Source organism: Chinchilla lanigera, unplaced genomic scaffold (genome assembly GCF_000276665.1).
Source record: "Chinchilla lanigera isolate Chin_1 unplaced genomic scaffold, ChiLan1.0 scaffold00066, whole genome shotgun sequence".
NCBI lineage: Eukaryota > Metazoa > Chordata > Mammalia > Rodentia > Chinchillidae > Chinchilla > Chinchilla lanigera.
The window spans coordinates 6026335-6053533 of record NW_004955467.1 but is presented as its reverse complement, the minus strand read 5'-3'; positions in this window follow the sequence as shown (position 1 = coordinate 6053533).

Here is a 27199-nt window from a genome sequence, read left to right as displayed (position 1 = left end):
TTTTTTTGGTTTTTCTCCAGTACCGGGAACCGAACTCACGACCTTGCGCTTGCCAGGCAGGCGCTTTTGCCACTGAGCTAAATCCCCAGCCCCTGCCTTGATTGTTAAGAGGTTGGTTCAGGGAACAAATGCAAATTGTAAAGGGCAAGTTAATATGTAGAAAACCTTCTGCTTAATAATACAAATTTCGGTCAAGATATTTGAACCAATGGTTTATAAGGATGATCTCTACTGGCAAAATAATCGAGTTTCTCCATTTCATTAATTATGAGGGAAATGGAAATTGAAGCCACATGGAGACACTCCTACATACCTGCCATAATTCTTAGCAATAAAAGACTAAAATATTAAAGGATATGGAGCAACTGGAATGCTCATACACTGCTAGTGAGGCAGGGGATAAGGGCATGACAAAGTGGCTGGATAATCAGGTGTGACCTATCAATCACAGAGATTCAGGACTTGGGCAATATAGCTTCCAACCCCTGCACCTAACACCAACCAGAGAATGTCATCTTTAATTCTTCTAGTACAAGATCAAGTAGGTTTTTGATAGGACAGCCTAGACCTGACATCAGAACAGTAGTATGAAAGAAAATGGCCATTAATCTCCTAGCCATTTGTGAACATTTTTACCAGCCCACTCTGCACACAGCAGAGTGAAATTCTTTTCTATTTCTTTCCTTACTTTACTTGGCCCAACTCCATTGCAGAGCATACTTCTTTTTCCTGTTTTAAAATTACCTTTGATACCTTTCATTAATATAAAACCTCTAAGTTTTTCACGCATCTTGTCCAATTCTTTGAACATGACAACAAGAGCTTGGATGGGTCCCTGGAAAGGCTCACAGCACCCTAGAACCCCAGTAACCCTAGTGGGAAGGTAAAATAGTACAGCTACTTTGAATTTTTTTTCTCCCACCAGTGAATGTGCATATCCTATAACATAGTAATTCCACACCAAGATACCTAACTATGCTCGTCAAAAGACATGTAGTAGAATATTCATAGTAGCGCTATTCATAATAGTCATAAATAGAAACTATCCAACTTACTCACAAATGGAGAATGGATAAACCAGTTGTTGCATATTCACACAATGGAATACCATACTGTAGTGAGAACAAACAAATTACAACTACATGGGAAACCAAAGGTGAATCTCTCCAGCTTAATGTCGAGCGAAAGAACTTAGACCACAAAAAGCAATATATAATACAATTTTAGTTATATAAAGATCAAAATCAGGCAAAATTAATCTATGGTGTTGGAAGTCAGGAATATGGGGTACAAGATAGATTTTGGGGGTGTAAGCAATGTTTTATTTCTTGAACAGAGGGCTGGTTAAATGTAGCTCATGAAAATGAATTTATCTGTATATATGTGCACTTTCTTGAATGTGTTTTAGACTGTACTTAGAAGTCTAGGCATGTTTACATATGCATGCGCGTGTGTGCATACACACACACATGCATAAGTTTTACTGTCTCTTGTACTCAAAGATTTTAATAGGCTCTGTATAGCAACCTTTGAAAAATCTAACTTCCTTGCTGGAGTGCCTGTTGAGGTAGGAAAAAAAAAAAGATGAAAACTTGCAGCACTTTAAGTTTGACAGCACTCAAAAAAATTTTCTTTGGGCTTCAAAGCTATTGATGTAGGACTGAAACACTCTTGACAGACCACCTATATGTATCACAGGTGAACTTGCCCATTTTAACATAGAAAAACATTCCTTCTTTTTCTAGTATATATATTTTTCTTTTTTGTGAAGCTTGGGATCAAATGCAAAGCTTAACATGTGCTAAGCACATGCTGTACCAGTGAATTACATACTCACCCTCTTTCCCCAATATCTTGAAACTTGAAATTCAAATTCTGCCCCAAACTCAAAGAACTCATATCATTGTTTCAATACAGGGGCAGGAAGTGAAGGGGATCCTTCTGTTCCTTCCATCCCTAATCTTGTTACAGCATAAAAGGCCTCTGGAAGTATCTTCTTACCGAGTGTGGTCCCTTAGTTAGGGCTTTACTTCTTTATCTATGTTCAGGTGACTGTGTAGCCATGGGGGAACTTTTATTCTGCAGAGCTTTCTTTAGAAAGTATGTTCATTCTTGGAAATATATTTTTCCAGGAAGTGTGTTTTCTGATGCCATATTGCCCACCTCACGATTCTTGTCAAGTTTGTTGATCATTTAAAATGATATCTGGTATTGTTTTTGTATGCCATTTGTTAACAACGGTTAAATTATTTACACATTTGGCACATCACACCAGGAGAACTACTAAATCAAAATGTCTATTTTTTACTACAAAAAGACACTCCCTAAAGCAATATGCTAGGGTGCTCACTGTCAGGGAAATTGAATAGAAATTTTCTATTTATTTAAAATTTATATTACAGTTGCTATTTATAATGTGTGAGGTGACATCGTCATGATACAGACCAGCACAGGGACAAAGGTCAAACTCTTGTAATCTCTATCTGATTTTCATTAAAAGCACAGTTTGTGTTTTTCTAGGAGACAATCAGGGACTCAAAAGGAATTTTTCCTAATATTCTTAACTTTTCACTCAGGCCTAAAAATGCCCCATAGGTAATTTAAAAGTAGAACAGAGCTTGACCTTCATTTAGTAAAAAACTCCAGGTGAAATTATTCCCAGCGCTGCCTATAAGTGTGTCAGTCACTTAGTGAGTGTTCGTCTAAAAGTTGGCATGGCAAAGTTGATACAGCCCTAAGTTTACCTAGTCTATCTCATGCCCCATCAAAATTCATTCCAGTAAGGGAAGAGTAACTTAAGAAATTTTCAGGATTCCAAAGAACATCCATTTACCAGCCTTTAAAGTGTCCAGGACCTGACTCCCCACTCTGAAGCAAAGAGTGGAAGTCTCCAACCGTTGTCCTGAGCTAGTAGGGTCCCGGGAAAAACAGAACCTCGCTGGACTGAAACCTCTGTAACAACAGCAATCATTTCATGGGATTGGAACTGCCTCACAAGCCACAGGATTCCTCCAGAGCTGTGACATCAGGACTGAGATACCAATCAACCAAACTCCAGCCCACTAGGTAATTGTAGAGCAAATCCCCTCTCCTTCCTCATGGGCTGATCTAATCCTCATTCCCAGAGTGTGTCCCCTCCTGCTTCTCAAACTGGAGCCCTTTCCTTATCTTTCTCCTACTTTCAAATTAAAGCTTTTACCTATAAATTCAAGCTGTTGCTTTAGTTTTAGTTTTCAACCCTACAAAAGCAAGAATACAAACAGTAACAACAAACAAATAACAAATGTTCCCTCAAAATGGAAACAGGATATCAACAACATTTTATAAAGTATGTGAAATTGCAGTAAATGTAAGAAAAGATGTATAGTTTTCATGTTTATGACATAAGCACAAATTAGAACAATAATAGGATTCCTCAGTTGTTAGATTTTTGACCAAAAAATTCACTTCTGGGTTTTTATTCAGAAGAACAGAAGTTACCTGCACTCTCAGGTTGATAGCAGCACTATTTACTGTAGTCAGGATGTGGAAACAACCAGAGACCCTATCAACAGATGAATGGATAAAGAATATGTGTATATGCAAACAATGTTTATATGCAAACTATTTTACTTAGTCTTAAAAATAGAGAAGCAAATCATGTCATTTGTGACAGCACAGATAAATCTGGAAGAAATTAAGCCAAGTGAAATACTTCAATCACACAGGGAAAAATCAATCCTCTACTACGAGATACCTAAAGCAATCAAACTTACAGAAGCAACAACTAAAGCAGCTGCCAGAATCACTGAACTTCAAGGTTCATAACTGCTCACCACTCAACCTAAAGATTCAGGAGACAGAAATTAGTGGAAGGAGAAAAAAGGTTTATGCAAAGCCAGCACTGAAGACAGAGCAGATTGTGTTGTCTCAAGTCACCCTCTTCCTGCACTCAGGGTTGCAAAGGTTTGCTATGGGAAAAGCCCTGCTCTGAGTGAGGGTCTACTGCACTGCGCTGTTTCCTTCTAGTGGGTCACTTTTGGCTCCTTCACTCCCTCTTCAAAATAAAACTGTATTTTGACCTCCTGAGTCAGGCATCTGGCTGTTCTTTTTAGGCAGACAATTCACAAGTCAATTCATGATATGAGCAGACCAGGGAGTGTTTACAGAAGCTACTCTTTGGAAATTAGATACCAAAAGGAGTGGGCTGAAGGACTAGAAAGAGAAGAAAAGTGAAGGGTGAGAGTTCCACTCTAAAAAACTTTTCTCTGAAAGCAGATCAGACACACCAGGGGATGTGGGGAAGTAAAAATGGGGAGTTGGAGTTGGAGTTCAAAAAGGTACAGAGATAAAAAAGGTATATAAGGTAAATTAGTTCTAGGAATCTAGTGTACAGATAGTGCTCATATTAACAATGTGGTATTAGGAACTTAAAATCGTGTTGAGAAGTTGTATTTTATGTTAGGTCTTCTTATCATCAGAAAATACCAAATAAGCCAGGTGCGGTAGTGCACAGCTGGAATCCCAGTGTTTTGAGGCTGAGGCAACAAGAGGATCACACATTTCAGCCCTGCCTGGGCAACTTAGTTATTTAGAAAGACCCTGTCTCAAAATATTTTTTTTTTTAAAAAAAAAAAGGGATGGGGAATACGACTCAATGTAAAGGCCCTGGGTTCAACCTTCAGTACCACTATATGCAAATAAATAAATGATTTAAAAAATTTAAAAAATTAAAGGGGCACAAAGAAACTTTTGGAGGTGATAAATGTTCACTGCCTTGATTACACAGTTGGTACCATGGTTGTATGCATAAGCCCAAACTCATCAAATTTCATACCTTAAATATATCCAGTTATTTGCATATCAATTATTATACCTCAATAAGGCTGCAGGAAAGGAAAAACCACTCAGAAATGATCAAAGATGGAAGAAAAAATAGGATAAAATGGTATCACAAATCCAAGATAAAAGGTTTCACAACTAACAGAATAATCAATAGTTGTGAATGTTGGAGTCAGTTGCAATAAGAATTTTTATACCTCAAAAATATTGAAAATATTAACTACTGATCAAACAAGCAATTTCATGTATTGTGGGTGAGATCGGAACAGAAACATCTCCTTTATGAGACAGTATTATTAACATGTAAGTAGCACATTTTGTCAACATTTTAAAATTGTAAGCTTTGATCCAGTGGTTCCTACACATATACTAATGCAATTGTGAAAAGACACAAGTAAAGGATATCCCTTGCAGGTTTATTTGCAATAGAAAAGTGAGAAGAAAGCTAGAAGAGTGGATTGAAAAACTTTAACATAAATCACTGTACTTCAATATCAACTTGTCAAATAGAAGATCAGCAAAAAAAAAAAAAATAACATAATCCAATTTTGTAAAAGGAAAAGAAAGCAAACAAATTATATACACAGTTGTCTATACTTTAGACAATATACAGAATGAATATACAGGAGACCAATATAGTGGGATGTCACATTTACCTTTGCACATTTTTATATTGTTTAATTGTTTACAATAAGTTCCTAAAACCACTGTAGTCAGGAAAGACAATGAAGAGTTTTAATAATTTAGAATACATTTCAAATGCTACTAATAATATGTTCAACTGTGGGGAATTTGAATGGTTTTAAATTTTTCTGCTTTTTGCACTTTCCAAAATTATCTCCCATGAGTATCTTCTCCTTTTTTAAATCAGAAAAATAGGTGCAATTTTAAATAATTATATGCAGTTTAAATTACAGCATATGGTCAAAGTCAGGTATAAAATATGCACAGCATACAGCCTCAGAAGGCATACACCTAAAAGTTCATGGTAATTAAATGGGTGGTAGGTTTATAGATTTTTCCTTCCTTCTGCTCATTTCCAATTAACAGCTGAGTGATGTGAAGATCAATGGTTGGAGTGACAGCCGTTTTATCATTATTATAATTGATGTGCTCATTAGTACCTAAGTTCTCCCTCCTCTGGCTTCTTACATGCTTGTTATTCCATGCAGAAATGTTAATTATTGTGAAAAAGCACTGAAATGGATGGCTAAAAGTAGGTCCAATGGTACCAGGGAGATGTAGGTTAACAGAAAAGCAACTTGACTTCATTCTGCCCTGTCTCCTACTTTAAGATGATATGTCTGAATGATTACACACATAGGGTTATCAGTGTCTTTCTTGAAAATAACCAACAAAATTCACCATCTGAATGCTGATTTCCAACAGTTACATATAATTAATTCAATTCCACAACTGGTCAAGAAAACAACTACCTTCCTGGTGTTGTTTTTTAATTTTTTTTTTTAAAAAAACTGATGAATGGTTGTGCGTCAGTATTTTCTAAAACCAAAACCTAAACATCAGACTTGATCTTTAGCAGGAAGTATTTAGATTAAGGAGGGATATTTGACCAAGGTCTCCAGCCCAGAGGATCTTTGTCTTCTTAAGATCTCCTATTCTCATGACCACTGCCACCACCATGTTGGCACCAAAAAAACACTAACCTTTTTCAAGTAGCCTAAGCATAAATGAAATGAATTTTTTCCTATATAAAAATTTTCAAGAATTTTTTCCTATATAAAAGCATTGTCATATACACTTTGAAAAGATTAAAGGCTAAGAGGATAAGCCAAAATTTTAACAATGGTTATAGCTAAAGGATAGTGTAATGTATACTTACTTGGACTATTTTTTTAGATTCTTAAAAATGAGGTATGAATATTTTCACCACGCAATCAATATTTCATTATGTATATATCTTTCTTCATCTCTGAATATTTTCTTCTAATATATCTGTTACTACTACTTCTAGCTAAATTATTCTATTTTCTACTGTAGGAATAATAATTGTGTATTGGTTTTACATTTTCTATCCTCATTATCTATTATTTTCTTACTAGGAATTTCCATCATTTCCAAGAATTCTTCTGAATTCTTGGAAAACTCCAATTTGTTCTTGTATGTCACTTATACATAATTTTTTCCCTATAAGATAGTTTCTATTCTTCAACCACTGCTAAAATATTAGCCATATTCTTCCAATTCCTCTTTCATTATATTCTGCCACCTTTTCATTTAACCCACTCTTTCAGTAAGTATATAATTTTATTATGTGTCAGAAAAATGACTTGTATTTTATTCCAAATGTCAAATCATTTCCTAAAAATTAATCCTTGATTCAGAAACATTTCATTTTCAGATGTAAATTTTCACGTGTGCTCAGTTTCATATTCTCTTTCTCTTCTCCAGCAGTATAGTCACCAATAATAATTTTCCTTGAAGGGGAATATTCTGTTTACCTGTGTGGTGATAAAAACCCTTGTTTTGATCTATGTTGTTCAGCATGATGTTGACTTAGGAACACTGGTAATTTATGTACATTTTTCAGTACAAATTAACATGTGTAGCCCTAATTCAATATTTATTTCAATGTAGTAAGCCAGTAAGGGGCAGAATCCAGTGGTTCGATGCTTAAACAGTGTAACAAAAAAGGACTCTGGACCCTGGAAATTGAAAGGAGTAAAAATAGTGAAATGGGAGTTTATTTTAAACACTGCCTCATGTTTGTGAATTTTCTGTAGGTATCATTGTCTTTTACATTTCTGACATGATCTCATAGTATTTCCTATATGTGTGTGATAGGGAAATTCTGTAAGTTGGAATAAAAGTAATGAGGACAAATAAGCTTCTGAGATATTTCGGAAACAGGACTAAATAAAATTGAAAGTTTTGTTTATTGTGTTATCACTGTAATATGCTGAATGTGCTGTAAATTTTAGATATGCCTGACTTTATCAAACAACAGTCCCAGAGCTCACTGACAATGATGCATTGTTGGCAAAGTATTTTGTTGTTCAAACATTTTCTGGAAGACATTTTTTGAAAAGCAGTGTTTTAATTCTTGTACAGTTGTGATTCTCATCCATCTGAGCCTTTCCCACCTATACCAGTAAGGTAAGGGGGTCCAGAGTGCAAGCTCATTACATCATACCAACTCCATGGGGCTACTTAGGAACCCCTGGGAGCACCTCAGGAATGGGTTAGCCGGAATGAACTGCGTATCCCAAACATAATTTAGGGAGTGAGTAGTCCTGTCATCTGTGGAAAGAATGATGACTAAAGGAAGGAACACATTCAACAACAAATAGTCAATACTAAGAAGTTCAGACATACATTAAGCTCCTACTCTTTCTTTACTTTTATGTGCACATGCTGGGAGGAGCTAGAAGCAATTCAATATTCTGTCTGAGAAAGCTATATCCTACCAAGGCTGTAGTAATATCCTATGGAGACTGTCTTGATTTTATATAGCTCTTAATTTCCTATAAAGTTCAAAGAGCACGAGACCAGAACAGAACAAAAAGCTCAATGACTCCAATACATTTGATTTATAAGTGGGAAACAGAAGACCTAAGTGGTAAAGCAGCTTATTACTCAGCTTATTACTCAGAATAGCAGCGTGGAGTGTGAAACCCAGATCTCTTATGCTTCTTATGCTAGACTATAATATCCATTATATAACTTTAAAGATGACACCTTTGGAATTAAGGACCACTTTAGGCCATTTTATGTGCTAGTAACACAGTATCACAGACTGGGTAAACTAGAGAAAAGAGGTTTATTTTCTCTCGTTGTGATGGTTCAAGGTCAAGGGGTCACATCTGGAAATGGCTTTCTTATTGAGAGAATCATATGGTGAGAAGCAGGGCATACCAAAAACTTAGGAAAACTGGCTTTTGTAGCACACTCATTCCAGTGAAAACTCACTAGCCCATTAATTTATTAACTGCACAAATAAGTTTGTCCATTCTTCAACACAGAGCCCTAATCACCTCTTAAAGATCTCACCTAGTAGAACTTCTTAATATCTCAAAATAATGATTAAAATTCAGCATGAGTTGTGGAAAGAACAAACGATGTTCGAATCATAGCAAAGACTACACACCTGAATAAGAGTACTTTATTCTAAATGTTTATCATTGTAAAACAATTGCAAAATGTAAGGTTCTCTAATTCTTTTCATGGTGGAAGATAAAAAATAAAGTATTATTTTATTCAATCGTTCAATAAGTATTCACTGAGAATCTGCCATAGATCAGACACTGTATTGGGGGATTGGAGCAAAATGTTGAAAAATCTGATAACATCTTATAAAAATTTGATGCCATATTTTGGTGGAGGAGACTGACATTATCAAAATAAACACATAAGTGCTACTGAGTTGATGCTGAAAAATTGTACAAGTACCAGACACGTGCAGACACATAGTAATGATGCCTGGAGTATAAAAATCTAATACTGAACCATAAATGCAGAGCCAAGGAGGTCAGAGGATGTGGGAATAAAAGAATGCTTTTACACTGCTGGTGGGAATCTGAGTTAATCCAGCCATTATATATGTGTGGAGATTCAAAAAAAACTAAACATAAAATTACTATGTGATCCAGATATACCACTCTTTGGGGTATACCCCAAAGATTCAAAGCCAGCATACTATAGAAGTACCTGGGCTCTCAAGTTAGTTAAATAGGCACATCATGGAAGCAGCCAAGGTGCCCATAAACGACACCATTATGGGATGGGGAAAGTAAATGTGTGCATGCAGAATGGAGTGTTATAAGCCATGAAGAAGAACAAATTATCATCAGCAGAAAAATGAATGAAACTGAGGATCATCATGTTAAATGAAAAAGGGCACATTCAGAAAGACAAGTATTGCACATTTTCTTTCACACATGAAATCTAGGGGAACAAAAAATGACATGAAATTAGAAGGAAGACCATTAAAAGAAAAAGGGCTATGGATGGAGGGAATACTAGAGGCAAAGGGAAAGTAACCAGGTAGTGGATAGAATCACAATAGTATATATGCATATATGAGTCATATATGAATATGCCACAAGGAAGCCCATTATTCTGGATAATTAAAATGCAATAATAAAAGAAAGAGTCAAGAAACCTAAAATATAGGAATTTTTTATGATCTGAGAATCTCATTTGCTAGAAAAATGGACATAGAAATGGAAATACCAATACCGTAACCCTTGGAAAGGGCTCAAGGGCAGACACAACCTATAGCAATGTTCCCAAACTACTTTTCTATTTATTGAACTAAGTGAATCACTCACCTATTTTAGCAGCATAGCTATTGAAGAAGAAACAGGCATTCATAAGAGTAAACCTGAATTGAATTTCACCATGGGCCCCAGAGAGTGGAACCTGGCAAGCCTTGTCCAATATGCCATGTAATATTCAAAGGAAACAGACCTTAGTAGGTTACACAGGATAATTCAGAGCCTGAGAACTGAGCCCATTGTTGGATGAAGCAAAGAGAACAAAGCTGATGTCACACCAAGGAAGTCAAATTTTCTCTTCAGTTTCAGAGTGCTTTCAGCTCTGCTAGACTACACTTTCAAGAGTTCACTAGCCTATGACACAAAGAACCACATAGGGGCTTAAAGGGGGACCATGCAATCTCTTCCCCACTATCATGTTAGTCAGTCATGTAGATTTCTAGTTCTCTTCCTTTTATAAGAACTCACCTGAAAATTCAAGAGAATCACAAGTTTTATTCCCGGCACACATAGGAATTCAACAAATATCACCTCCTCCTTCCTACCTATCCCCTGTTCCCTAAGGTAGGTTGCTTCTTGGCTTATTTGCTCACTAAATACAGCATCCTAATTTATGAGGATGTGAACTGTATCACCTGCACATAAGAAGCAGACCAGGAGGTGATCACGGGGGAGGAGGGAGTTCATTTTGGTTCAGGCATTTTAGTATTCCATCATCATAATGGATGCACCACACGGAGAAGAAGCAGCAGAAGCTGAAAGTCCTGTGACTTTGGTCTGCCTGGGTGTTTCAGGAGGCCCACCCAGCAAGGCCATGACCTATGCAAAAACAAGAAAAATAAATGATTAGGAAAGGACCGGCACTGCAGTGTGCATGCCTGCGAACAATTCACGCACAGCTGGGGGCGCTCTGCTGGGCAGCAGCATTTCATTTGCAGCTTCTTCTGCAGCAAAAAAGTTGCTATTTGTAATAATGTCAGTAACTGACAGCTGGGATTCAGTGGCTCCTGGCTTGAGCCACCACCACACAATCAATTTTCACTTTGCAAGTCAAAATGACCCTCTGGTGCTCTGTGCCAGAGGGGAAAGGAGGTGTGGATCTCTGTTGGGACAAGTTTGGGCAGGGTGTCCACAGGGACTGCAGATGGCTGTTTTTGGCCCGCAGTTCTTGCCACTTGCAAGCTCTTCACACCACAAACACATAGCTTTTGTTGTTTGGGGAGCTCTCAAGAGTTTACTCATTTTTCCTAGGCTCAGGAAGAGGAGGGAGGAAGGCAGGCAATGAAAAGAGGGGAAGATGCAGCTGTGTGAAGCAACAAATAGAACATCGGATGGCCCCAGGGGTACTGGGTATTTGTCTCAGATTTGTCACAAGCCAGCTACGTGACCATAGCTGTCACTTCCTCTCTCCAGCTGCAGTTTATGCAGGTGTGAAAGAGTAGACAAGGTGGTCTTGCGTCAGCTCTGGCTTCTGCATCTGTAACTCTCCGTGACTCGGTTTTGCTAAATGCGAAATAGTGATGAAAAGGAGGAAATGGAAGAAGAAAGGAAAGTGGTGAGCAGGCCGGTGAGACCTTGTTCAAGAAGAGGGGGAGGAAAGATGAGGAAGGCTGCCACAGTGAAGAGGGAAACAACACAGATTGGCACAAGTATTCCTCACAGGCTCTAAGTACCTCTAAAGTAATCATGATTACAATCATTATAAACAAGGGAAGTCCCAATTAACTCTGTAAAGGGCAGCATCCTGCAGATGATTCAGGAATGCTCTGTCTCCTGAAGATCCTCTCTTCTCTCCTGAATCCAAGAGGATCCCTCCCTGGGAAGCGCATGGCTTCTTCCCTTTGCTGTGACCTTTACTCTGGGGGGCCAGGCAAGAAGGGAGAAGCACTTGGGTTATGAACCTGGCGAGGTGATGTTGAGGGACCCAGGACAGCCAAGGAATGCCAAGCTGAGGTTGTCCTTCAGAGACAAGGAAGGGAGCATCTTTGGCATCATTAGCATCAGTGTTCTTCACTCTGCATCATCTCAGGAACCTCACAGCTTCCTCCTTAGGGCAAGTGAGCCACGAGCTTAGTCTCATTCTTGGAAGAACTCCTGTAACACTCCCACCTAGTGTGTTTCATGATCATTCTCATCTGGCTTTGCTTTCACTTTCCTACTAGTCATTGGTTGGCTTAGCTCCTGCCTTACCTGGCCTCCTGGAGATGTGGTGATCTCTAGTCTTTTGCATCTCCCAGAACTAACCTGGCCCCTTTTCTCCCTAACACTGGTCTTTAAGAGCTCCTTGGATCTCTTGGTCCTTCAATAGTTTATTTATTTATTTATTTGTGTGTTTGTTGATTGGTTCCTCGACTGTTTGCTTTTGGGGCACTGTACAGTAAACCCAGGGTCTCATGAATGCTAGGCAAGCACTGTACCACTGAACTTAACCCAACCTAGTATCTTTCTTTCTTCCCTCCTTTCTTTTCTCTTTTCCTTCTCTTCCCTTCCTTCTTTCTTTTAATTTTCTTTCTCTTGTTTTGAGTGAAACTTAGGATTGAATCTAGGACTTTTGTAGTGAGCTACAACTCCACCTCTTTTATTTTCTTTTTTATATTTTGATATTGAATCTCATTAAATTGTCCAGGTTGGGCTGCAATTTATAATCTGCCTGCCTCAGCCTCCTAGAGTGTTGGATTTATGGGCATTCACCACCATACTTGGTCAAACAGTTCCTTTAATTGCTTACCCATGGTCTAGAACACCCTACCCTTCAGGCTGAGAAAACCTCTCTAGGTTAGCACTTACTGCTGTATTTAGATTATCTTTACACGATGTAGAGTGCTGATGGTGGTGTCACATAATACACTCAATGGCAATTTCTAGAAAAAGAATCAGATTCAAATCTTTTCAAGGAATTGACAGGATTTCCCAAAATAATTAAAGTGATAAAAGCTATTGTAGTTTTTCACAAAGGCCTGCAAGTGATTTGGGATTGGTTTGGAAAAACATTGAAAGAAAATCCAAATTCAGAAAAAGATAATCCTAGTAACTGTAATGAAAAAGGTTGCATCTGTTTGTGGTGTTCTGATACTGTCTGAAAGAAATGAGAGGATAAAGATCTATGGACAATGAGAAAGAAAACATAATGTCAACTCAAAATCTAAAGTGAGATATGAGCTCACTACCTCTTAAAAATACCAGTTGGAGAGATCTTTCAAAAGCATTTGCCATAGATTACAGAGATTGCAAATATGCCCCAGTGAGGTCTATAAACGAGAAGGGATTTATAGTAAATTCATAATTTAGGAACAGGAGAATATTAGCAATTTCATTAGGGAGAAATTGAGAATAGTTGCTTTAGTAGATTCATAGAGTTTGGTTGAGGATTCCTTATTCTGTGAAATTTCTCCAATACTATTTTAAAACATCATATGTAAATGTAGTTATTTTTTATCTCCCTACATTGTTTCATTAACAATAGCTCATTTTTATAGATTAAGGAGCTCTGGCATCTTGGCTTATTGTATCTCTACATTTTCCGTGCTTGTGGAGAGTGCAAAAGCAAACTGACTAGTGTATTTCTATTGCAGTACGGCAGTATAATAGAACAGGTATCCCCATAGAACAGGAGCCATGGGGTCGGAGGCTTTAATCCATAATCTCTACCCACTGATGATACAGACATGCCTTTTTCTCCATCCACTCTTATTAACAATGTATAGAATAAACTCTCCTCTTATCCCTTCTTACCATCCCAATGACCAGGTATGCTGTAAAGCAGCGGGAAGCCAGGATATCCCCAAGGGTGAAAATTGTTATGGATCCATGTCTTACATCAGGAGGCAATCATCTGAAACATGAGACCATACTTCTGAGTGGGAAGTCACCAGCCCCTAGCCCACCCCAGTGAAGACATAGTTCATCTTGTTCTTTTCTCTATGGGCCAGTCTGATCATCAGAGTTGTGCCTCTGGTAGTTCTTCAAGCTAAACCCTCTTTTTTCTTACTTTTTTCTTGTGCCTCTGGTAGTTCTTCAAGCTAAACCCTCTTTTTTCTACTTTTTTCTTACTTTTTAACTCTGTCTAATAAATCTCCCTGTCCATGTTCCTCTATGACCTGTCTTGAAATCTTTTTTTAGTGATAAAGTTGATGAATTTACCTGGTGTGGGGAGAGACAAGTTGAGGTCCTCATTCCCTCTTTGAGGGTTCACCTCATACCCTGTCTAGCAGAAATTCAATTTTATGATTTTTCATCTGAATTGTAATAGCAGCTTCTAGGAAACGTTGAACAGGTCTTAGAGCAGAGTTCTCAGACAATGTGGTTCGCATCCCAGAACTGAAAACACAGGCAATGCTCATTACACATTGCATTCCCAGGATTTCCAAAAGTCCTACTAATCTTGGCCTGAGACCTGTGAATCGGAATTTCTTGGAATGAGATAGAAGATTTAGGTTTTGTATCAGAATCTGTAGTAACTCTACTTTCCAAGACAGCTAAAATAAAATATTTCCCATCCTAAATTCCCTTCTGCCATATGGGGTTGCTACCATACCATCAAGAAGTTGAGTCTATATCTCCTATTTTTTGAATCTGGATAGATGTACGGCTGGTTTCCCCAATAGAGAATGGTGGAAGTGACTTTATGTGACTTCCGAAGCTTGTTCCTAAGGGACAGTGTTTCCAGCTTGCTCTCTGAAACACTCCCACTCAGAGTCCTGAGCCATCATCAAGTCCAGCTCTGCAAGGACTGCCTAGCTGTGTGGCACACAGATGGGATCCAGGCATTCTGGTGGACACTCTTATTCTTCGGAAATCCCAGCCTACGTGATTCTGCTGGAGAGGGTGAGCCTCCTAAACTCACCCCATCCAGTGAGAATAAACAGTCACTTTTGAGTTATCTTTGAGGTTAGAACTAACCTTAACGTCAAGACTGATAATCATTTCTTTTTTTTCAGTCATACCATAAAATGATCTGACATTGCTAGATATGGTAAAGACCAAGGAAAATCCCACTGTCATGGAGTATACATTAGTTTGGGGGACAAAGAAAGAAGAAAGAAAAAAGTTCATTAACAACATAACTTAAGGAATATCAACTATTGTGGAAACAACACAGTGATGAATTACTTCAGATTAAGTGAAGTCTTCTCACAGACCTGCCTTCCTTTGCCAGGGTTTCCATAACAAAGCACCACTATGTGCTTGGCTTAAATAACAGAAATGTTTTATAGCAAGGTTCTGAAGACGTGGAGTCCGGTATCAATGTGTCAGCAGTGTTGGTTCCTTCTGAGGACCATGATGGAAAATCTCTTTCATGACTTTCTCCTAACGTCTGGTATTTGCTGGTCATCTTTGATGCTTCTTGGCTTGAGAGACCTCATCCTGATTCCTGCCATGAGCTTTACCAGCACTTTCTCTATGTGGATGTTTATTTCAATCCTGGGCAATTTAGCAGGTTCTGTCTCAAAATAAAATGTAAAATGGTCTGGAGACGTCACTCAGTGCTAGAGTGGTTGCCTAGCATGAGTGAGCCCTAGGTTTAAGCCTCAGGGGTGGGGCCTGGGGAGACCCTATCTTCAAATAAAGCCACATTCTGATGTATTGAGGGCTAGGACTCCAACATTTGAATTTAGATGGGGATGGTCAAAGTTCAACCTGAACAAGATCTGAAGGACAAGCTCTAGATGACAAGGACCCAGTTATACAGTAGCAGGAGGCTGAGAACAAGGCAGAACAAAAACAGCTTGGATATCCAGGAACACACCAGTGGTTGATGACCCACAGGTAAAGAGGAAAGGCAGCTCAGTGTTGGCTTCACTGTCATAGTGAATGTTTTGTTGATCTTTCTGCCTTTAGACTCTCTACCCTCCCTTACACATCCATCTTCTAGAATATGAACAGAATCATATTTTAAAATAGAAATCTGATTCAATCTTGCTTATTGTAAAATCTTCCATTGTTCATCATGGGCAAGATAAAGAACAAAATCTTCTGCAGGGCGCAAGAGGTTTATAAACCCAGTTTAGCTTGAGCAATGCTTCCAGCCCTTCTGCCAATCAAGCTCACCAGAGTCCCCAGTCCCCAGATTCACTGTGCACTTTCAGGACACTATTTTTGTTCAGGATTTCCCATTGTTCATTTTTTTTTTTTTTTCTTGATGAACACCTAGCCTTTCTTCTCCACTGATTTCCGAATGCCTCTCCACTCTCCTGTGCTTCAGGCGGGATTAATTATTAGTCTGTCATTCTCATCACTTTGATCTGCACTCATTACTTTGGCTTATGCTTATTTAGTTCCATATTGGTCATTTTTCTCTTTTGCTAAACTATGAATTCTTTGATCTTAGTGACTGTGCCTACTACATCTAGCATAATAGGTGTTCAATAAATGTGTGTCATACCTAATTGGAATACCATTAAATGCATAAGTTGTGAGCTTCTGGTTAGCCTTAATACAACCGTAACCTTCCTGGGCTCAGGGTCAGTGTTAATATCTCTGGCAATGTCCATTACCATCAATATAGCTCAGCAAATTGGTACCTAGGCAAAAATTCAAGTCCAAACACTGACCTTAGGGCTTGTTTTTACACATTTGATTCTCTCTGTGCCTCAGTTGCCTTATGTGTGAAATGAGAAATTTGAACCAGATGAATCGTGATCCTTCTTCCTGTTAAAGACATCATGCTGTACCCATCTTTCCTGCTGAAATCAGAATTTATATAATAATAGTGTCCCAATCAGTGTTAGCAGCAGTATCAGTCTTCTTATTGCTCAGATTTGAGGACATAGGAGTGATGGTGTTTGACTGTTGATATTATTTTGGGAGGCTTGTCATTATTTTTGCAGTAACTTGTCACTAATATTACCTTCAGCATGTCTCCACCTTTGTTAGAATGAGGGAATGGTTCAGGGTGTAGATTTGCATGGGTTTTTTGTTTGTTTGTTTTTGCTTTACTTATAAGCTCCTGGGTTGTGGTAAATTAAAGCATCTTTTCTGAGCATTTCCCACACAGGAAGCTGTGCTGAACTTCTTTTCTGGCCTCCTGGACCATCTCACATTAATTTCCTTTAATTCTCATTAGCGTGTTTCTACTGCAGATTTCAAAGCTTGGAGAAATTCTTGTGCAGCTAATTTAACACCTGCAGGTTTTGAGAGTCAGTGGAGAAAGTGCATCAATAAAATAATGACTTGCCTTCTCAGAGCTTTTAAATGCAAACCCTTTAAAGGTTAAACTTTTGTTATGAATTCTATTTATGTTTTTGCATCAAGTCATATGTTAATTAATGCTCTTGTTTTTGCAAATGTGAAGAGAGACAAATATATATATATATATATATATATATATATATATATATACGTTTTTGATATATGAATGGCTGTATCAAGAAAGTATTCTGACATTTCAGGATGTGGGTGTGGCTTCTTTTTTTCTCAGCACCACAGCCTGTCTTAGAAATCCCCACAAGCCAGGAGGTGGCTGTGAATTGGGACTGCCAAGTAGGGCACAGCCTGAGGTCCTTTTATTTGGAAATTTTCAAGCAAAGGCAGAAGCTGGGATGCTCTCTGCTCTGCTGATGTGCACGGCTGTGCATGGAGCCAAGGAGGATGGGTAGGAATGTTGGAAGCACAGATGTTGCTTGGTGTTCAGTGGAGTTGTGTCCAAATAGATCTATTGTAAGCTGAAAATATTGGTAAATATACCCTATCAAACCCCAGGTTGACCATGCAATGCATTGTAGAGGAACTGTTGCTTCCCTCATGAGCCTGTGCCAGACTGGGAGCTGTAGCTTACTGCTACCCAGCACCATAAGAGAGTAGCATACCACATGTTACTAGCCTGGGAAAAGGTCAAATTCAAATTTCAAAGTATGATTTCTACTAAAAGCATATTGCTTTCACACTGTTATAAAGTCAAAATATCTTAAGTTGAACTATTGTACCTCAGGATCTACACAGGGTTTGTGGGGCATGATCATTCTTCATCATGGGTGCATTTAAGCTGATTCCTCCACCCTTCAAAACCCAAAACCAGCCAAGTTAGAGGCAGGAGAGAGTTCCAAAAACAAAAGTAGGAGAAGTTTCAAGTCCCTGCTACAAGGAGAAGTGGGCATGCCTATCTGGAGCTAGATCATTAAGAATCTGCAGACCACCTAGAACTGCCCTTACTGCAGGTTACCATGTGATAATTTTTAGCAGCACCTGACCACATCCTCAGTATGACCTGAGCACAGTTAACAATACCCCTTCTCTGGAGATTTCTGAAGGCAAAGAACTTGCAGAAAAAGTCTTCAGCATGTGAAAAGAACATGCAAGACAGCAGATGAAGAGAGCTGTGTCCCAGGTCCCTAGGGTTGGCCAAGAGTAGAAAGAGCAACCTGGGCATTTCCAGAGTATCACAGGGAGGATTACTATAGTTAGAAGAGTGGCTGGGATCCAGGGGTGTCCCCATCAGTTAGCCAGACATGCGGGAGATGTATGACAGGAAAGTCCAAAGGGAGATGAGATGGCTACAGTGAAGCTTCACATTATCTCAGGAGGACCATTAGCTCATCCCCATGGAAGCCCCATATTTCTGGAGACTGATAGAAATGGATTGAATGAAAAGTACTTAGCAGAGATTTGGACCTTTCAGAAGGCTTACAGTTAGAGGACATCATCTCCATTGTCCAACTTACTCCTATCTGTCCACGTAGAAGGATGAAACTCAGAAACGTAGTGAGGAAAAAAAGCCAGAATGAGACCATAGCCGCATACCATCCTCCAATGGGGCAGTAAAGGAGTAGACTTTCTCCTTTTGAGCAACAAAGAGATCCATTATTATTTGGTTCTGAAATGTCTCCCCTAAACCCCATGCTAAATGCTTGCCCCCCAACTGGTGGCACTATTGGTAGATGGTGGTACCTTGGGCATGAAGCCTTGTGGAGGAAAATGAAGTCACTGGGAGCATGCTCTTGAAGAAGATATTGGGATCTCCCCCAGCTTCCTGCCCACCATGAGGTGAGCAGGTTTGCTCTGCCACACACTCCCCATCATGATGTTCTGCCACACTACAAGTCCAAAGGAACAAGGCCAAGTGATCATGCACTGAAACCTCTGAAATTAGGCAGCACAACAAGACTTTCTTCTTTACAAGATTATTCTCTCCATTATTTTGTCACAGCACCAGAAAGCTGACAAACAGTGTTCAATGCTGATGATGAAGAATATTGAGGAGCCAAAATATAACATTTGATTGAAACTTTGAATCTTGGTTGGATTTCTAATAACTAAAAGTGAGAGACAGATATGCAGTTTTCCCAAGTCATGGCTAAGACAGGAAGAACATTTAACAGAGTGTGGTTGAAGCCCTGATGAATGATTTAGGCAGATAGAGTTCCAACTGTTTAGCAAACTGTGTGTTCAGAAGTCATGATAATTATGTCACTGGGATGTGAGGAGCAAATGTGATTACTAGTAAACACACACACATGCTTAGCAAAATCAAATGTCCTACAAATTTTCCATCATCAAACTTTTCTTTCCCCAATGTCTGACATATGTTGCAGCTGTCAAAAAATGTCCCTGCCCACTGTATAATGCTTTACTACCACATGGCTTCACAGGAAAGTGCAGGTTTTTCCTACACTTCTGGTCCACACACCTCCAAGAGCCGGAGAGAGTAGAGTCCATCTGCTCAGGCTCAATTTCTATGGGGAGCAGCCTTGTGGGGAACCCCTAGGAATATCATTTTAATCTGGTTCCATGTCTTTATTTCCTTTATAGCTTGCCTTTCCTGATACACACAATTTTCTATTTCTAGCTCTTTTTTTCATTTGTTTATATATTTATTGATTTTGTATTTAAGTAAGCTTACAATCTCCAATATTACAAATGTTCATTTCTACTGGACTGTCACATCTTTTTCTTTGCTGTGGCTTAAAATTCAGTATACTTTATTTGTGTTGCAGCAATACAGGAAGTTGAGCCAGTCTTATAACACCCTCCTGGAATGTCTCACCCAAGACCACACGGGCTTTATCACCAATTTAGAGCCTCCTGTGTTCCTCCTGTGTTACCTCTATGTCAGAGGGACTTACAAGTCTCGGTAAGGATCATGGAGGCTTTTGTTTCCATAGGAAAAACTTAACTGATTCTATCTCTTATTGTACATGTTTATTTTTTGGTTTTGTTTTTAATTTTAAAGAGAAAAAAACCAAGATAGCAACAACAAAGACAAAAACCCAGAACAATAAAAACAATACAGAATTTCAAAACAAGATTGTAGGAATTAACAATGGCTGTTATATTACATTTTGTTATCATCAACGAAGTTGTGTAGATTTCCCAATGTAAGAATGCAAGATTGAGCAAACCATTAAAGAGGATAAAAAGTAATAAAAACATTAGAAATGATACAGAGCTTCACTGAACAAGATGGTAGGAATTCAACAATGTTTCTTATATTGCATATTGTTGTCTGCAAATTAGTTGTTCAGATTACCAGATATAAGTATGCAAAATTGGTCAGAAAGAAAAATTTAAGCACTAACTGTTCCTTTGATTAAACCAGTAGACATCACCAGTACAATTATACCAGCTATCTTTGTATATACATATATATTTTTTCCCTTCCTTCTTTCATTCTTTTCTCCTTTCCTTCATCCCAGTTGTTCCTTCCCTTGAAGCAATTTCTTTCCCTTTCACAATATCTATTTTGCATTTTGGGTTTTATTTATTCTTTCAGGTTCTTACACTAGGCAGATTCAATGCAATCCCAATTAAAATACCTTTAGTATACCTCACAGATGTGGAGAAAACATTCTTAGAATTCATCTGGAACCAGAAGAAACCTAGAATAGCAAAAACAATTCTGGGCAACAAAGGAAAGGCAGGAGGCATGACAATCCTCAACTAGAAATTATACTATTTCTCACTTTTACATTGTTTTAAGAAAATATTTTATATACTGATTTATTAGTTCTTTGTCATACATGATATAAAGGCATTTTTTCTGGTTTTCCACTTATCTTAATTCTATTTATTCTATTTTTGTTACTGAAAATGTTTAAAAGTTTGGGTAATCACACAAATCAATCTTTTCTTTGCCATTCCTAAGCACTATAGTTCAAGGTATTCTCTTTTAATGTCTTGCTTGCTTCTTCTACTTCTGAATGATATTCAACTGATTCAGCTCTGTGTACTTATGCCAGCCTAACTGCTGCTTTCATTCTAAACTTTATTAGAGGAACTTGATTAATTATCCCTTCATATATAGAAACATAAGTGACACACTTGTTGGATTCTTATTTGTCCATAAAGACCTTTTACTTACTTTTCTTGCCTTTCTTTCTTTCTTTCTTTCTTTCTTTCTTTCTTTCTTTCTTTCTTTCTTTCTTTCTTTCCTTTCTCTTTCTTTTCTTCCTTCCTTCCTTCCTTCCTTTTTTCTTTCTTTCTTTTTCTTTCTCTTTGTTTCTTTGTTTCTTTGTTTCTTTGTTTCTTTCTTTCTTTCTTTCTTTCTTTCTTTCTTTCTTTCTTTCTTTCTTTCCTTTCTCCCTTTCTTTCTTCCTTCTGTCCTTTCTCCTTACATTCTGTTGGTAGCTTGGCTGGATATAGAGTTTTAGATTCAAAATAACTGCCACTTGGAAGTTTGAACATATTGTTTTTCTATCTAGAGGCCAGTGTTGCTGACACAAAATGGATGCTTATTTTTCCCTGCTTGTCACTTTCTCTTTTTATCTCCAAAATTTAACGATGTTGTCTTCTCTTGTAAGTTAGGAAATGTTAGCAGGATGGATCTAGGTGGGCTGTTTTTTCATTAATTCTTCTCCACATCACCAGATACTCAAGAGTCGTGTCTACCATCAGCTCAGATAATTTTGTTTTTATCTTTATCATTTCAAAAATTCTTATTAGTTTATTCTTTCATTAATTTAAATTTATTATTTGCATTTTTATATTCAAACTTTTTATCTTTGTTATTTTTTATCTTTAAGATTTATGTTTTCATTATTTTAAATGTATTATTATAAAATTTTGTTCTCTGTTCTTACCAAGAAAGTCCATGAGAATGCTCTAGGCCTCCAGGCTTTGATGTTATGACTCTCCACATTTTACTAGCATCTACTCATCTTTTCACCCTGAATTCTGGGAGATTTCTTCAATCTTATTTTCCAGATCAATAACTTGATCATCTTCTTTGTCCAGTTCATTATTCAAACTATCCAGTGAAATCTTTTATCTTGCATTAGCTTAATTTAAAAAAAAACTCTTTCGTATTTTCTGCTTGATATATTTTGAAAAGACTTTGCTCTTAATTTGTGGTTATAATATCTTCTCAAATCTATAGGTAGAAATATGAATATTTCAAGCCATTCTCTTCTTCTTGAAGAATGTTCTTTCTTCCCTTCTAGGAGCATGTATTGTTTTTACACTGACTCATCTGTTTCAATTCCATGTTGCTTTTTTAATGGCTTGCATATTTCTTGATAAGCACATTTTTAAAACTTGAAGTACTTTGATATGTACAAGTGACTGATGTGCATTTCCTTAGCTCTGTGTCTCTGCTGTAATAGCTCTTTTACATCTTGATCTTTAAAAGAAGGACCAAATTGGCCTCTGTCAGTAAATAAAATGACATAGGTCTCATTGTAATGTTTGGGACCAGGAACAGGGAAACAAGCTGGGTATCCTCATACCTGCCAGTACACAGCCCTCTAGGAGGGGATGTTGCTGTTTCTCTTGCAGTCTCCAATACCCTCACTAGGAGCTCCCTTAGGGTTGATGAAAGACCATGCAAACTAGTCGTTTATTTCTACTATTAAAAGGTGGCATTTGATCTCTTTTCTGTGACTCTTTTAGGGCTCTGTGACTACTTTGATCCCTAGAATACACCAGAAATGGTGCTGTTGGTTCTGGGGCTTGGGTCATCTCTCTCTCCTTGTCTTGACAATATTTGATCTGAGCGAAGGCAGATGGCACGGGGAAACTCCAGCTATCTTGAGACCACCACAGTGTGAGGAACACCAGACAACCACATGGAGAGCATACATGGAGAGATAGTTGCCTGGTCAGACCTCAGATGTCTTAACTGCTTGGAGAGCTTGCACACAGGCACCAGGTATCATGAATGAGAAAAAACTTCAGATGATTCCACCAGCTTCAACCACATCTATTTGCACATAGATGAATAAGAAAACCATCAAGCTAACCCAGCAGATCCACAAAAAGGTATAAACAATTATCCTGAGCCAGTTATGCTGTAGAGGGATTTGTTACAAAGCAAATTTTACTACGTTTTTGTGTACCAACAGGTCAACTAATTTACATTGTGGTTCTCAAGCTACTTTCTCAAGTAAAAGTCCGTAGCTCTCAGCAACTCTGGTTAAGGAACAAGAATCTATTGACAGGGTTTTTAAGGTACGGTTCTTCAATAAAAGCCTTAAAGATGACTTCTAAGCTCGTTTTTTGCATTTGAGCATTCCGATTTGAACCTTCTCTCATTTGTTCTGTGAAGACTCGTATGTGTCTTGGACTGTGATTTCTACCACATGTTCTCCTATAATTAGGTTAAATCTCATACTCTCTATATAATCCTCAAAACCTGAAAATTACTAATTGTGTCTATTTTTTTTCTCTGTTCCATTATGTGGTGGTGGTGGTGGTGGTGGTAGTGGTGTGTGTGTGTGTGTGTGTGTGTGTGATTTCAGAGTAAATGTGGGAGGAAATAGAAGTAGTAGTAAATACTGAGACTGCCATCTCAAGCCAGAAACCTACTAAGTTCCTAAATAAAACACAATGATAATAAGGCTCATCTTGTATTTTAGACAGTTTTAGGAGTACTTGCAAGAGAATAATGTGTCACCTACTAATAGTCAATGAAGTAATTATCTGAAGAAAATTCATGCAAACACACGTTAAAAATGAATACTGCCAAGGAAGAGTGGTAGATCCTTCAGCATTATCAAAATTTAGCCTCCTATCTCATGTCCTGGCTTGAGTGGCATAAGGGCCAACATCAGAGAATGGGAAAAATAACGACACAAGATTTTATGCTCAGCATGAAAACTTTAGAAGAGTCCTCAAACTTTGTATGAACTTGAAGAGTTTGTATTTTACACTGCAGTCTATTGGGTGCAAGCAAGAAGGTGCCAATTATTAGCTGTCTTTTTGTATGAGTAGGTGAAGGAGATGAGATAAATTTTCAGAGTTGAAAGAAATTAGACAAGCGTCCACTCCAGCTTATAAGCTAGGTTTAAAGGTACTAGAGAGGAGAGAAATACCAGTGAGTGGCCTGAGATGACTTTTCTGTGAGAAGCAAGAAGACTTTTCTTAGCTCTGGCTGCTTGTCATGCTTGTCAGAAGTTTCCTCAGAGATGCAAATAGCTCTTATTTGAGAATTTAGGGGCTTAATTGGGTTCCCTTTCTATTTTTAATACATGAATCCTGTGGTCTCTAAAGTTTATGGAGCTAACTTTTGAGGACAGGGGATGGGGATCTAATAGAAAAATTTTCAACAGAAAATAGAAAATTATGGAATTAAACAATTCTGACAGCCTAGATGGGAATATTCAGAATTCTTGGGCAGGTTAAAAATTTGGTGCCCTACTCCCGGGTGGTGGCACACTCCTACAATTTTAGGGCTTGAGAGCCTGAGGCAAGAGGATCACGAGTTTAAGTCTTACCTAGGTAACTTAGTAAAACCAGGTTTCAAAATAAAAATATAAAGGGCTGGGGGCTGGGGATTTAGCTCAGCGGCAAAGCGCCTGCCTGGCAAGAGCAAGGTCGTGAGTTCAGTTCCCTGTACCAGAGAAAAACCAAAAAAAAAAAAAAAAAAAAAAAAGGGGGCTGGGCACGTAGCATAGTGTGAAGTCTCCAAATTTCATTCACAATACTTAAAAAAAAAACCATTTTGCTGCTTCTGAAAACTGTTGTAATTTGCGTATGATCCATTTACATGTAAGAACAACTGAACATACAGGTTATTAAACACCCAGGAAAGGCCACGGACATATGAATCCTATCCTTGTCTGTTGCTTAGAACACCCAGCTCTGACCTGAGCCTAAAACATTACATGCAGAAAAACTGAAGACTTACAGCTTAGTATGTCCAGTCTTCTTGGAAGACCACAGATTATTACTATTCCTTTCAAATCACATCATGTCTCTTGCAAAAAGCATTCTGATGAGTACAATATTACTCTCCTTGTTTTATTTTCAATGATGTTTGAATGGCACTTTTGGGCTGGTGTTCCACACAAACATTCCGCTAGGCTAGATCTTAATCTGGCCGTGTTCTGGTCTGACTTTTGAAGGAAGAATTGCAAGATATGAGTCAGTGATGGCTTAAGAGGGATCAGACACAGCCCCACCAAAAAATCAATAGAGCTCAGGAGATAGCATTGTTAAAAGCTTTTCAGATGCCTTCTGTCTGGGTAGGATCACCATGATTTTCTTCCAACCTTCTATCTGTTTCCCATAGCAGTTCTTTTCAAATTTTCCAGGGTTTATGAATTAACTTGAAAAATCAATTAAAAATCAGATCAGGAATTCAGATTCAGTGGTTGCAGAGTGTTGCCCAGAGACAGCATCTTTAGTAAGGGTCCCACACTAGTAAATGTTTATGCAATCAGAGCACTAACTCTAGTCTAAGAAATAAGAGGAACATATTAAAGTAACTTGGAAACTAGGTATATATACTTAAGATGAAAAACTAAAAAAAGAAACCTGAGATATTGAGCATCTGCATCCTATTCCATTATGATGAAGTCTTCCAAGACAGGAATAAATAACTGATAGCAAAAAGAAGGGCAAAGTAACACATCTCTGGCAGTCCCAGATAACAAAATAATGAGAGCTCTGGGGATGGGTAGGTATGCTTGAAAATGATCCTTGGAGAAGCATCTGAGAGCCATAAGCAGAGAGAGAATTACCTAAGGAAGAAGATTTATGAGGAGTCAGTCCAGCTTAGAGAATGAATGAACCCCCAGTGGGGGGTCCCAGAGAAAGAAAATGGTGAAGGATGAGCTAAAATATGTTACGTTAAGATGGTTTTATCTCTATTCCCAAGTCTGATCACTTGGAACACTTTGTCAAAAGAGATTGTCTAGAATACATAAATAACTGGAAAAATATTAGACCCACTACAAAATAAAAGACCCAATCAAAAATGGGCAAGTGAAATGAACAGACACTGCACCGAAGAAGTATAAATGGCCAATAAAAATGTGAAGAAATGCTCCACATCCCTGGCAACTACAGAAATACAAATTAAAACAACAAACACTGAGATTCAGTCTGACCCCAGAAAGAATGGCCATCATCAAGAATCAAATAACAAATTCTGTTGTGGGAGAAAAGAACCCTTCTACATTGTTCATAGGAATGTAAACCAGTACAAACACTATGAAAGTCAATACAGAGATTCCTCAAAAAAACTGAAAATAGAAGTTCCATTCAACCCAGTTATTCCCCATTTAATTCATCCTGAAACAATTGAAGACATAATATTGCAGTGATACATACGTATGCATATTTATAGCAGCACAGTTTAAAATCTTGGAAGCGGCCTGTATGTCTTTCAAAAGATAAATGGATAAAGAAAATGTGGTACATATACACAATGAATTACTGCTCTGTCATAAAGAAGGATAACTTGAGTCATTTGTAAGAAAATGGATGCTCTTTGAGAATGTAATGTTAAATGAAGTAAATCAGACACACAAGCTTAAATATCACATGATTTCTCCTATACAAGCATCTAAAATATAAATAAGGTGCAAAATAAAAGACAGATAATAAGAAGTAAGGAGATCTTTCTCAAAGGGAAAGGAGATCAAGAGATGGAGAGAGATGAGGGAAGTGGTTGCAGAAAGGGAATTTAGATGTTTGATGTACATGTACCCACCCTACCCAAGGAGTTTAAACAGTGTGTATTGTGGTCTGGGGATATAGCTCAGCAGCACTTGACTGGCAAGCAAAGGTCCTGAGTTCAGTTCCCAGTACCAAAATAAACAAACAAACAAAAACACTGTGCATTGCAAACATGTACAAAGAAAGGAAGGGGACCAAGAGATCCATGGAGGGGGAAGGAGGGAAGGGAAAAAGGGAAAAAAGGAATCAAAATATATTATGTACATGTACTGATTCTCCACAAGGAATGTAAACATGGGTCACAAACACGT